We start from the raw sequence: 14800 nt of genomic DNA on the forward strand, positions 1-14800 counted from the left end.
TCATACCTATGCTGTCGTAGAAGTGTTCCATGACATTACCAAAATTATCATCACGGAAGTGTCCACTTCCATGATGATAAATCACGCGTCAAAGAAGTGCTTTCGTCAAGGGTGACCGACATGTGGCATCCACCGTAACGGAACGCCGTTAACTACCGGGTCGGGTTTTGGATCCGATAACCCGTTAACAGCCCCGACCAATGGGGATTTTCCACGTGTAAAATCGTCATTGGCTGGAGGAAACACGTGTCGACTCATTGTTGGGATAGATGTCATCCACTCATTGGACAGAAGGCGCCTATGATACATCGACACGTGGCCCGGCCCAACAGAGGCCCATTCCTGTGAAAAGGCCGGCCTGTTTGACTTGCTCAAAAGGTGACGGGCCGGCCCACGGAAAGCCTGTTAACGACCTGTTCGCATATAGCCCATTTACAGCCCGCTAACCCAAGGCTGTTACGCCCTACCTGAATTAGGCCCAGTAGCGTCATCTGGGCCATCCAATATGATTCCAGCCCGTTTTCACTTCTAGCCCATGTATAGCCCGTGACGTCTTTCGGCCCATATGAGGCCCTATGTAACTCTTGGCCTATTAACGGCCCGTGGTGAAACTAGCCCGCAATGAACAGTGTATCACTTTAGACCCATTAATGGCCCGTGGTGAAACTGGCCCGTAATGAACAATGTATCACTTTATACCCATTAATGGCCTGTTATTCATTTGGGCCGTTTCTAGCCCATGTTATCTTTCGGCCTTCTTAGAGCCCATTTATTCTTGGGCTCATTTCGAGCATTCGTTTACTTACGGCGCGTTACTGTAATTTTCTGCTTGTGGGCCAAATTCAGCACGTGGTTACAGTCGGCCCGTTTCTGGTCCGTTAATACATTGGGCCTTTTCATAGCGTCATCAAATACAGCCTATTAGCGATGGGCCGTTATGGTCGGCCCATGAATGGACGATTCCAACTCTAGCCCGTTTACGGCCATAATGCGGCCTGTTACTGGCCCATGTTTGGCCAATCGATCATACGGCCCGTATAAGGCCCATTGATGATAGGGCCCGTAGAAGGCCCATTGTTTCTACGGCCGGTAGAAGGCCCAATGTTTCCACGGCCCGTAGAAGGCCTACTGTTTCTACGGCTCGTAGAAGGCCCACTATTTCTACGGCCCGTAGGAGGCCCAGTGTCACTACAGTAAATATTAGCCCATGGTTATTGTGGCCTAGTTTTTAAAAATAGGTTATTGCAGCCACTAGCAAACCGCGGAAAAAGAACTGCACTGACTACAAGCAAACAAATAAACAAGACAACAAGGAAATAAATAAGCAAGCAACTTATGCTAGGCTATCACGGCTATTACACATATTACATCCACTGGGCATCAAAGTTCACCACCAGTGCAAATATAGGGAACATAGCAGCATATAAACACCGCAGAAAAACAAGTCCAGAACTGAAACCACTTCAGAAGAGTTCAAGAAACAATATCCTGGGTACCCACAATGCTGGCAAGATGCTTAGCAAGCTTATTAACTTTCTCTTGTTTGGCGCTTAAATCCTCCCGCGCTTGCTGTTGCACAAGAAAGTACGCATCTAAATTCTGCAGGGACTTCCTCAGTCCTTCGGCTTCTTGCCGCAGCACAGATGACTGATGCCTTTCAGCTTGTAGCTGATACTGAAGAAGCCAAAGTGATTCAGGCAGCGAGTTTGAAGAGCTTGTGCCAGCGGTACTGGCCAGTAACTCAAACACTACATCAATGCAGGACTGTGGGGTTTTCTCATTGTCTACAAGATCATTTTTATCACCTTTCTTGGAGACCAACAGGGTTGTCTCACTATCTTGAACCTTATCTGCATTACTTTCTCTACCATTGCATAGTGGGGTGCTCTTCTCCAATATTCTGTTTGCATACTACAAGAGAAACAAGCAGACACATCACAGGTTTAGCTTGTAGTATACCAAACTCATTTTGGTAAACCGGTTCAGTAGTAAGGTGGACAGGATAACAACATGAAACAAACATATATCTATGTACTATGGTCACTGTATTGTCCATATCATTCTAGTTTATGTTCCCTAATCAAGATAGAGACACAGTTCAACTCATATATTTTTAAGACACAGCAGCATAGACAGAATATAAGCGTGAGAAACTACACAACATTGGCAGCACTTGTAATGTGCATCACATGAGAACATAACTGTTTATACAACTTAAACTGAAATCAACATAGAGCAAGAAGTTAGAACAACAATCCAGTTAAAGAAATAGGTTTAAAACATACCTGTTGCACCATTGGAGTTTCAATTGGATCCTTCAAATTCGAAAGTAGTTGGTATGAGTAAATACAGTGATGCAACAACAAAGGAGTATGGACCATAGCTACGAAATCTGACCTGAGAACAGTTGCTCTTCTGCTTTAAACATGGAGTTTGGGTTAGCTGTGGTGGTCTTCGTGCTTTGGGCACTGCAGTAGCTTTACAAACTGCTCGTGTGGGGGTACTCTGTGGTGGACATGGTGCTTTGTCAACTATAAGTGGGTTACTATCCACTGGGGTTGCGGTTAGATGGGTTGTAGCTGGTTCTCTGCCCAAAGGTGTAAGTGTGCAATCTGGAAGAGTCTCGATTATGTGTGGTGGGGCTAGTTTGTGGGCCAATACAACCATGGTTCTATCTACATCAACGGGTAGCACTGTCTTTTGTGAAGAACGGGTTTTTGCTTCCTTAGATACTGCCATCACCCCCTCCAATTCAAATGGCTGATAAACAAGAAAAGAAATTGAACATACAGACATTGTATGATAGACAGATGTGGTAATTCACATATATGTTGTCTAACCAAATAGGACAACATGTCACAATTTCACATATATGATACCTAACTAAACATGATAGCATGACACAGTTTCAGATATATGATGGATAACTTAACAGGATATAATGGCATAATTCAACATATGATGAGTACCTAAACAGGATGACATGATAAAACTATATGATGTCTTTCTAAAATAGGTTGGGATGAAATAATTCACATACATGTTGTCTAAGTATACAGGATGGCATGATATAATTGACATAATTGATTCATATACTAAGCAGCTGGCACTCGCATGTATGATCTCTAAACTAAGCAGATAGAATTCAATATTGTGCATATGATGTCTAAACTAAGCAATGCAAGACACCATATGCAGCATATGAGAAATATAAACATTACAACTTAGAGCATACACCTCAGGTGGGATATAGGACTGGTCATATGTCTCTGAATCCTCCTCTGAGGAGCTCCCTGTAACTATCGAGATATATGCTTCAACAGGTACCATTGCCTGCTCTGAAGACCTTGTTTTCACTCCAGATTTTTCCATAACCGGCTCAAATGGCTGATACACATGAATAGTAGTTCAATATACACAAATTGTCGAGAAATGGAATACGTAATGAAAAACAAAGATGGCATGAGATAATTCACATATATGATGCCTGGCTCCATGGTGGTGCATAATTCACATATATGATAACTGGCTGAAAAACATGGCATTGCATAATTCACATATCTGATATAGAAAGCAAACAAGAGGCATTCACACAAAGCATGTCTAATCTAAGCAGATGGCATGGCAATGCAAGACACCATATGCATGATATGAGCAATATAACCCAGCCAAGTTAGAGAATGCACCTCGGGGGGGGGGGGATACGACTGGTCATCTCTCTCTGAATCCTCCTCTGAGGAGCTATCTGTAACCAGCAAGAAATCTGCATCGACAGGTAGCACTGACTGCTCAGAAGACCTTGTTTTCACTCCAGATTTTCCCATGACCGACTCAAATGGCTGATGCACAGGAAGAGTAGATGAATGTATAAACATTGCTGACAAATGGAACACATTATGGAAAAAAATATGGCACGATACAATTCACATATACGATGATTGGCTAAACAGGATGGCATTGCATGATTCACGTATATGATGCCTGGCTAAAGAAGATGGCGTTGCATAATTCCCATATACTCCCTCCGTTCCTAAATATTTGTCTTTTTAGAGATTTCAAATGGACTACCACATACGGATGTATATAGACATATTTTAGAGTGTAGATTCACTCATTTTTTTCCGTATGTAGTCACTTGTTGAAATCTCTAAAAAGACAAATATTCAGGAATGGTGGGAGTATGATATAGAAACCAAACAGGTGGCATTCACACAAAGCAAATCTAAACTAAGCTGATGACATATAAGATGTATAATGTAAGCAATGCAAGGCGCCATATGCATGATATGACCAACATCAGCATGCCAGGTTAGAGCAAACACCGCAGGTGGTAAACAGGCGTGGTCGGCTCCTTCTGAATCTCCATCTGAACAGTTATCTTCCTCTGGAATACAATCTGGAAATGCAGGAGAGGGGGGGCACTTCGCCCACCATGGAGCAGCGTCTGCATGACATTAAATTCGCACGCAACGGTCTTCTCTTTTTCTCTACATGTTCAGTACGATTGTGTACAATATCTGACATGCATAATAAAAAAATAGTTAGATTTTGTAAGGCCTAAGGGGTGCATGCAAAAATCAAGACTGATGGTAGCAAACGAGTGGATGGATCCAAAACTAATGATAGCAGGTAGATTAAAGCTTCAGTTTAAAAAGATAGACAATGGATCATCTATTGTTTGTTGCCCACCCAACATGAACCACATAGAAGACCCCAGATGAACCAGATAGTAGATAGATACCATTCGTTGCTGGCTCGATATGAGACCCATGGGCAATTCAAAACTCAAGATTGAACGATAAAGTAGCAGGACCGATGTATAATGTAAGCAAACACGAAAGACTGCGACCTCTCTTCCGGAACTGTCTAGTCCTCAGGTTCATCTGTTCAGTCGATGATGGTAATGCAGTTGGCGTGGCTGCCTGCAATGGGGAAGATGATCTGAGGCGGTGAAAGAAAGTCTGCAGGGGGGATCTCTGCTGCAGTGAACGCTTCTGTCGATGGTGCACCTCAGGTGGGGTGGATGACGGCACGGCAGGAGCAGGACATAACACACAGAGTTTTCTTTGACGCCAATCTGAAAATGAAGTAAATCTATAAGGGCTCCTTAGAATTGGAGGATTCTATAAACGCAGGGACAGGAAAAACACAGGAATAGGATAGGAATGCATGTGCAAAAGAGAGCATTTGGAAACATAGGATTTCAGTCAACCTGGGTGTTTGGCTCACATGAATTGGGAGAACAGAGGAATGGAGAAACAAAGTGATGCGACGAGTGTACAACCTCTTTGACATAGCCTTGTGGACCTCAGCATCAATTGGGTTGGACGTGGAGGATGGTGATGATGCTGGTGTGACTGTCGGAGGCGGGGAAGAAGATCCGAGGCCTCTGGAAACGGTGCCAAGGGTACTGCTCCGCTGTGATGGACGGTTCCGTCGTTGGAGCAGCTCCGCTAAGGTGTACGACGACGAGGCTGAAGCATGACAAGACAGACAACTTTAATCTGAAGTGGGACCCTAATATCATCTACAATAGATGATGTAAAATACATCACCAAAAAGTGCTAGATGTAAAATGCATCAGCCGCGCCACGGCCGCTCTGACAGATGCTGTAAGTACTGTTCACTCCGAACTTAACTGAAGAAAATGAACTTCACAGTCGAAACTGAATTTTACTGTCGATACTGATTGAACTAGTAACAGAGCATTGCAATAGATGTTTAGGGTGTTCGAGCACTAGTAGCAGAGAAGCAGTGATCTAAATCAGCAGACGCTCGAGCAGGGAACGCACTAGCAGAGAGCAAGTCGTGCAGTAGCACCGCGAGCGAGTGCTAAAGCAGCAACTCTTGTAGCTGCCGGAGGTCGTGTAGCAGCAGCAACACCGCAAGCAAGAGCAAGAGGAGAGCAGCAGCACGAACGAAAGCAGGAGCAGTGCAGCAGCGCGACCGACGGCAAGAACAGAGCCGCTGCGCGAGCGAGAGCCGGAGCAGCTGCAGCTAGTGCCGTTGTGGAAGTCGCCGCCGAGGAAGCAACAACATGGGGGAGAGACGCCATGGATGATGTGGCCGGCGACGGCACCGTCGATGGAGACGCCATGTCTGCTCGGTATCGAACACCGGCAGCCCTGTGAGATCGAATAAAAGATAAAATGCAGCGGTGAGTGCAGAACCTCCTTGGTGGCGCCGAATTGGCCTCGGCTTCATCGGAGGAATTGGTGAGGGTGCTGCGGTTCCGGTGGGGCAGGTCAAGACGGCGTTGTGGGGATTGAGGTGGCACGATAGACGAGGCGAACATCGGGGCAGCTCCTTGGAGGTGGAGGACGGGGCGGCTGATCCGGCGGGACGACGAGATCGACAACGGATCCTCGTCCGGTGCAGTGGATGAGGGACGGCGAGCTGTTGCGGTGGACGATGTAGTCGGGGAAGAGTCTCCGGCTGGGCGACGGTCGGGAGGCCGACGGAGGAGCGTGGGGTTTCACGGGTTTTGGCGGCCTTGGTGTACGAATGGGGGGGGGGGGGGGGGGAGCCAAGCTTAGGGACGGGCTTGTCTGAAATGTAGGGTAAGTTACCAGTGTACCCCCACCGGTTTTGACACCGCAACATGGAGCTTCATTTTCGGCTGAGGGGTAGAAGGGGGATTTCGCATGTCTGGGCTGCGGGAGCGATTTCGGATGAGGAGGGAGTTCTCGCGCGCGTCCATATTTTGGGATAACAAGGCGCGACGCGGGTTGAAGAAGCGGGAGTTTCAAAGCAGGTGAGACAAAAGATACTCGAGCTTGAAAATTTCGGGATAACAAGGTGCGGATTCCTTGTTTGGCAGAACAAACTTAACGTGTAAAAAAATCATACAAGACAAAAGAGAGTCATGTCCCCTTTTACTATATTGCTATAGATGCCATTGAAAAAACTACAAGAAAAATGTAAAAAAAAATCGGGAGAACATGATTACCCTGCACAGTACCAAATCGATTCGCACTTCCCTCAACAAGAACAAAAAAAATCAATTCCCACCAAAGAAAGAGTAATGTCCCTTTTTATATGATTACACATGCCATGATCTCGAATTTCAATTTTTGAATCCACGTTATGTTGAATTCAAATATATCATTAGGTGACCTTGCGGTTTATAATTGATGTAGTCATACATTTTGATCTTCCATCATATATGAACATTTTACTCCACCATGTGAACATATATATTGTCGTCTACCATATGGACTAAATTTGAATCAATTTTCCTTATTTGAATACAATTTTTGTCAAGTTACACAATAATTTAAATATTATCTGGATAACAAAAATACATGCATATAGCAGTAATCATATTTCACTATGAACTACATGTACCATACGCTCTCCAATTCAAATATTTGTATCCATTTTATGTTGAATTCAAATCATAGTACATTATTGGTCTAGGTAGCGAGATGTTCGGGATAATCTAAACCCTGTTTTCATACGTATAATTTTTGGCTGAATTGGGACAAGTTTTGGTACAAGCCTCTTGCAAAACCGGAGATTCTCTCAACAAGCCTCATGGTTCCGAGAGGGAACGTGTCACCTTCATGTGCGAAACAATATACACTGCCTCCCCCTGATTTTATTTACAGAGGCAACATAGAACTATATGAGTGCCCTGTTAAATTTTGGAATTATTTCGGGTTCATTTGGCCTTTTTATACATTAATTGAGTTTCTGGAGTTTTAATGTGCATAATCTAAATATGAATTGCATGCACATGCTCCGGTGCACCAAAGTGGGTTAAAAAATCACATGTGTGTCCTTGGTTGAATTTCTAGGTCCCATGGAAGAAATGAGAATGAAATTCAAACATCTGGGCGTCATGACTCTGCCGAGAACATCGAGAAACTTAGATTTTAAATTCATGTAATGAAACTTGGCATGGTGTCATGTCATGGCACTAACATGTTGTGGTAAAAAATTGGGCCGATTTGGAAGCTCGTGGTTCTAAGAGGGAACGTGCCACCCCCCTGCCCTTGAGTTTCTTAACGAAGGCAACATAGAACTACATTGGTGACATGTTAAATTTTGGAATTATTCTGGGTTCGTTTGTCGTTTTTTATACATTAATTGAGTTTCTGGTCATTTAATGTGCATAAGTCAAATTTGAACTGCAAGCACATGCTCTCATGCACCAAAGTGGGTTGAAAAATCACATTTGTGTCCTTGAGTGAATTTCTAGGTCCCATGCAAGAAATGAGAATAAAATTAAAACATCTGGGCATCGTGGCTCGGCCGAGAACATTGAGAAACTTGGTTTTAAAATTCTTGTAAATCCAAAACACGTCTGAAAATCATGAAACTTGGTATGGATGTCAAGTCATGGTACTTCCATGTTGTGGTAAAAAAATGGCCGAATAGGAACATATTTTGGTATAAGCTTCTTGCAAACCGAAGCTTCTCTCAAGAAGGCTCGTGGTTCTGAGAGGGAACGTGTCACCTTTGAGTGCGAAACGATATACGTTGTCCCCCTTGAGTATATTTACGAAGGCAACATAGAAATACATGAGTGTCCTGTTAAATTTTGGAATTATTTCGGCTTCATTTAGCCTTATTTACACATTAATTGAGTTTTTGGTCATTTAATGTGCATAATTGAAATTTGAACTACAAGCACGTGCTCCCGTGCACCAAAGTTGGTTGAAAATCACATTTGTGTCCTCGGGTGAATTTCTACTCCCATGCAAAAAATGAGAATAAGATTCAAACATCTGGGCATCGTGGATCGGTCAAGAACATTGAGAAACTTGGTTTTAAAATCATGAAACTTGGCATGGTGTCATGTCATGGTAGTACTATGCCGTGGTAAAAAAATTTGGCCGAATAGGAACAAATTTTGGTATAAGCTTCTTGCAAATCGGAGCTTCTCTCAAGAAGGCTCGTGGTTCTGGGAGGGAACGTGTCACCTTTGTGTGCATAATTCAAATTTTAAATACAAGCACACCAAAGTTGGTTGAAAAATCACATGTGTGTCCTCGGGTAAATTTCTAGGTTCCATGCAAGAAATGGGAATGAAATTCAAAATTCTGGGCGTCGTGGCTGCGTTGGAAACATTGAGAAACTTAGTTTTTTAATTCCTGTAAATACAAAACACGCATGAAAATAATGAAACTTGGCTTGGTGCCATGACATGGCACCAACATGCTGTGGTAAATTTGCAATCCAATTTGCGAAGGCACACACATTAATAATCAACAAAGTCATTTTGGAACAAGTGCTGTCACGTTACAATCGGAAACACAAGTATTATTGAAACCGTGTGCGTTCTACTTACTAGTACCATTTACGTGTCGCCACGCGTCCCGATTTTTTATTAGCTAGGAGGCACCGTGCAGGGTTGCTATTTGAGTACGAGAGGCATGCGATCAGACCCGTGCGCGTGCTTATCAGGAGGAGAGCCCTTTGACCTCCATCTGCCGTCCACCTCTCTCCCAAGGTCTCCATTAATGGCGCCCGAGCCTCTGTTTAATGGCGTGGCTATGTCTCACTCGAGTGAGATTTAAGAGAGAAAATAGAAAATCTGATAGCACGGATCTTGATGTAATATCCGACGAACCTATATAGCATCTACTGCGACTTATAGCAAGACTGATGAATATATAAGGATGATTTTTTTATCAAAGAAGGGCTTGCCCCTTCTAATTTTCATTACTGAAAACCACCACAATTCACAAGAAGTTCAGCACAACTCCAGCCTAACACGAAGGACTAAAAGTACCAGATTGAAATCGCAACATCCCAAGAGGCCAACAAAGGCCAAACATCCGGGCTAGAACCCAACATTTCACAATCGACGACACAATCGACATCCTAAACCGATTATTACATCAAGAGAAACCAGTAAACTGAAGGAAGCCTAGCAGCAACTAGAAGAACAACAACGCCAGGGTCGCCACAATAAGAGTTTTCTTCATTCCAGCCTCGCAACATTGATCTTCCACAGAAAGATAAGGACGATTAATTGTCTTACATAATTAGAAAGATAATTAAAAAAGCCACATGCGGCTACGCCCGAAATACACAAGGGCAAAAGAAGAAGGAAGACAAGGATCTGGCTCGCTGATCTCTACTTTCTTGATGCCTTGCTGCAGGCCACGGGAACTAGTCTCCGCGGCGAGCGGCGATGAGCTCTTTCTTGTCCTCAAGATGCTGCTTGAGAACATCCACGGATTCCTCCACCAGCCTTTGGCACTCGTTGCGGAGCATGTCATTCTCGTCCATAAGTTTCTTGACGATGACGCGGGTACTCTTCAACATGGCACTGGTCTCCTCCTGCTGGTATGCACTTCGGACGATCTTCTCCCTCAGCAGGTCGCGCTCGGCCCGGAGCCTCTCATTGCCCTCCCTTAGTTGCCGGATGACGCCGGTAGCCTATTCAAACGAGGCTTTCACGTCGTCCTGCAACCTCACCAAGCTGGAGATCTGATCCATCTGGCTATGGACGATCGCATGCATGCACCTGTAATAGTCGTCGCCTGCCTGCGAGAAATTTTCCCAGGCCGCTGCGGCGCGGCGGGACATCTCTGCTGCATTCGTGGGGCGGCGGGACATCTCTGCTACTTCCGCGGCGCGGCCGGACCAGTCTGCTGCATCGACGGCGCGGCGGGACCTCCGTGCTGCTTTAGCAGCGTGGCGGGACCTCTGTGCTGCTACTTCCGCATGGAGGGACATGTCGGCTGCTCTCGCAGCGAGGCGGGACATCTCTCGTGCTTCCGCTTCCATGCTCGCCTCTACCTGGTAGCAATCTCTCGACCCAGAACTCATGCTGGCCATGGCAGATGCAAGGGAAGGATGCTGAATGACTTGTTTGTTTTTGTGGATGAGGAGTTGAGGAGGAATGTGCAGTCATCTTGGCATCTACTAGTATTTATAACCAAGTACTAATACGCTCCTAAGTGGGAAACCGTTTAGGTTGTGATCGGTGTGAATAGGTTTGGAATTCAATATACTAGCGTGGTACTAATACGCTCCTAAGTGGGAAACCGTTTAGGTTGTGATCGGTGTGAACAGGTTTGCAATTCAATATAGAGTGGAGTAATTTGGAATGTGACGAGACGCAAGCTCAAAAACTTGTACTCTGAGTTTAGTAGTACATTATACAGGAAGAGAAGAGGTGCACGCACGCACTCGTCCTCTCACACACGTGTCTATTTTTTCTCGAAAAGGAGGATGATGACCCCCGGCCTCTGCATCTGGGAGTCACACACGCATCTGTAGCTACGAATTGTAGTGTTCTCAACCATCCGATTGGCTCTATCATGGATGTACCTATATACTAAAACATGTCTAGATACATCTATATTTTGACAAATGGAAGGCATGCCTATTGTGGAACAGAGGGAGTGCTTGTCATCAAAAATGGATAAAAAGGGACGTGTCTAGAACTAAAATACGTCTACATACATCTCCTTTTATCCATTTTGATGACAAGTAGTACTCTTACCCAAAGGAACTTTATATCCAACAGACACAAAATATCCGTTCGAATGTTGGAAATTACTGATCTGATGTCAAAGTAATTGATGCAGCGCCACCAAAACCCACCATTTCTTAAGCTAAAGTAGACCAAGGTAATCCCTATATTAGCATATTACTAAGATAAACAGAAGGCACTGTCGAAACATTTAGGACGTGAGCCTGTTCGGTCTGCATGATCTCGCCCTCCTCGTGCACAACCATCCTTCAAGGTGCATTAAATCAACACATGCAAGTACTATCAAAAGATGAGTCACGGCATGCATGCATGCATTGTAATTAATGCATCGGTAAACGCAAATTATTGAAATATATCGAGTGCAGTGCTTTGATGTGTCGCGTCAACTCGTACATCAACAAGAAGTTTGATTATCCTCTCCTTCACGGACATAACTGCACCTGCCTTTGGCTGTATGACAGGTTGGCCACACACCTGTTGGGCCCACCTGTCATACACGCAAAGACAGGAGCGTCCCTCCCTCGCCCATGAGCATGGTGGCTGGCAAGACTAGGAGAAGCTTTCGCTACACGCTCTCCCTCCCGCACGCGGTGGACATGCAGCAGTTCAATCGGTGCCAGATGGACAGAAGCGTACTGTAGTACTCCTCTAGTGCAGTAGTACACCATCATTGTTCGACTTCCCGAAGAGGCGAAGAGCCAAGCGCAGCCCGGACGCTCATGTGGCAGTTTCATGTGTAGAGTAGTCTAGATAGCATGTACCGTGCCTGTAAGCTTAAAATTGTTGGGGTCGGCTCCATGCTATGTGGCTGTCTTGAAGTTTTTTTTCAAATTAAAATAGTCTTCTGGCCCTACCTGTCACCCTGGTGATTGTAGTTCGCATGCTCATCTGGTCAAGGCAGGAATATATTTTTAATTTGTTTTTCTTTTGAAAACGGGGGACTCCCCGGCCTCTGCATCAAAACGATGCATATGGCCAGATATATTTTAATTTGTGGTGGATAAATGTTAGAGGTTGCAGCAAATATATTGTACACTGCGGGTCTTTCAGCCAAGTTTAGAGGCAAGCATGTGGGGCCAGTGCTATGATGTGTCGCGTCAACTCGTAGAACGAGGAGAAGCTTGATTTTACTACACGCCTTCTCCCTCGCCCATGCGCGTGGTTGCTCGCAAACGAGGACAGGCTTTTGCTTAGTAGTAGTACTTCCACAACATGCTATCCGTCCCGCTCGCGGTGGACGGACATGCAGCAGTGGATTCGACAGTATAGAAGCAGTAGTAGTAACATCATTGTTCATCTTCTCGAAGAGGCGAAGAGCCAAGCGCAAACCGAATGTTGCAGTTGCGAACATTGGAGCATGCATATAGCCAGGCTCTTGCATGAGACAAAATTGCTATGTGAGCCCACTATTGTACTAGTACGTGCAATTACTTGCTAGTATAGCCCTGTAAACCAGAAAGGAGTATTTGCCCTTCTAGAGATTTCAACAAGTGATTAGACTACACCGAGACGGAGTACATATGGAGCAAAATGAGTGAATCTGCACCGTAAATAAAGACGTACTAGTTCTATCGTTTTCCTCTCCGAGGTGCACAATATTGAGTATACTGACTAGTCTCTTTTTGACACGCATTTACGTTTTTTTGACACAATACAGACGCAAGCACTCATATACACGCGCATACACTAACCTCTATGAACGCACACACGCACGCCACTATCATCTTGAAATTTACGAAGTCACCATAGGCACCTCGTCGTCGACGGGTCCATAGGTCCTTGAATGCCAAGGAGGAAGAGGGTAGCGGTTCCTGAGATGTTGAACGGTCAATGATGCATCCTCAATTACATGCAGAGGGAATTAATTGGGCTGGTCACAATTACGTTGAACGGTCAATGATGCATCCTCAACTACATAGATGTTCCTACCCACTATGGAGGTAGTAACATAATGTAGAGAAGTGTGTAAGTTACTAGCTTATGTTCTTGTCCATTGTGACCAGCCTTGGAGAAGCAGACTAGAGCCAGCACGATGTGAATGCAACAGAGTTTGGACTCTCATATAATAAAGGCGCCCCACCACTCCAATCCATCTACTCCCAAGTATCTGCGCAACACTGCTCACTCCAATCCAAGACCAAGTGACCAGAAGCCACAAGCACCTATGGAGGCGATGGACGCGAGCGGCAGTCGGCTGTGCCAAATCATCCAAGGCGCCGGCCTGCGGCCCCGCACCGCGCAACGTTTCTAGACGGTGCTGGCGGCCGAAGGCATCGTAGCCCTCGGCGACGCCGGCTTCGCCTCTCGCATGGGCGACATGATGGTCAACTCCATCCGCAAGTTCACCGCCGTCAAGAAGCGCGCGGACGACCTTGCCATACTGCTCCAGCCCGCGCTTCCAGGCTCCTCATTGCTTGCCACCCTCATCGGCCTACATGGTGACGAACTCTTTCAAGCCCTGGTGGCCTTGCAGGTGCCGGAGGTCGCGACAAAGAATGTGCACCTCGAGGCCGCGCTCGCCACGCAGCGCCTCGCCTTGCAAGAAACCGTCGACCTGCACATCCACGTCTACGAGGAAATCGTCTACATAGGCCACTACAAGGCAAACGAGGACAGAAAGACGTTGGCCTTCTTCCAGCGGCTGGAATCTTTGGACGCCATTGTTCAGAAGCACGTCGACCTGGCCACGAAAGCCGCTGCTACTTAGGCGCCGTTCGGTGGGCCGGTGCCCTGAGTCGAGGAGGTGGACGTCGTCGATGGATGCATCTCTTCTTCTTGCCTCCTGTAACCAGCACTGCATCGCCTCATGGCCTTAATGTTTTATTAGTATTGTACTCCCTCCGTTCCCAAATATAAGTCTTTCTAAAGATTCCAGCAAGTGACTACTACATACGGAGCAAAATGAGTGAATCTACACTCTAAACTATGTCTTCATACATCTATATGCTGTATTCCATTTGAAGTAGTATCTAAAAAGGTTTATATTTATGAACGGAGGGAGTATATGGCATTTTTTATTCCACTCGTAACGTTTTCACTGTGAGGTGGGGCCGCAGTTGAGCAAACCCACCCCACCCACCGGGCGTCGGCCGAGTTTTAGAGAGTAGAAGAGAGAAACGAGGGAGGAGGGCTAGCTATAGCACAGACGCTGTTGTCAGATGGGACTCGTGTTTATAGAATAGGAGTACTGAGCACTCGTGCCTCTTTTTTTTTGAGGGAAAAATTAGTCGTACCACTAGTTGGGTGCGTGCGACCTATAGCTGTCATCACTTTAGGTTTACTTTTTGAACCGCGGCTACGCTTCACAGTACATATTTTTCACGCATTTATCCTCCTATATGTACT

This window comes from Triticum dicoccoides, chromosome 2B (assembly GCF_002162155.2).
Source record: "Triticum dicoccoides isolate Atlit2015 ecotype Zavitan chromosome 2B, WEW_v2.0, whole genome shotgun sequence".
Lineage (NCBI taxonomy): Eukaryota > Viridiplantae > Streptophyta > Magnoliopsida > Poales > Poaceae > Triticum > Triticum dicoccoides.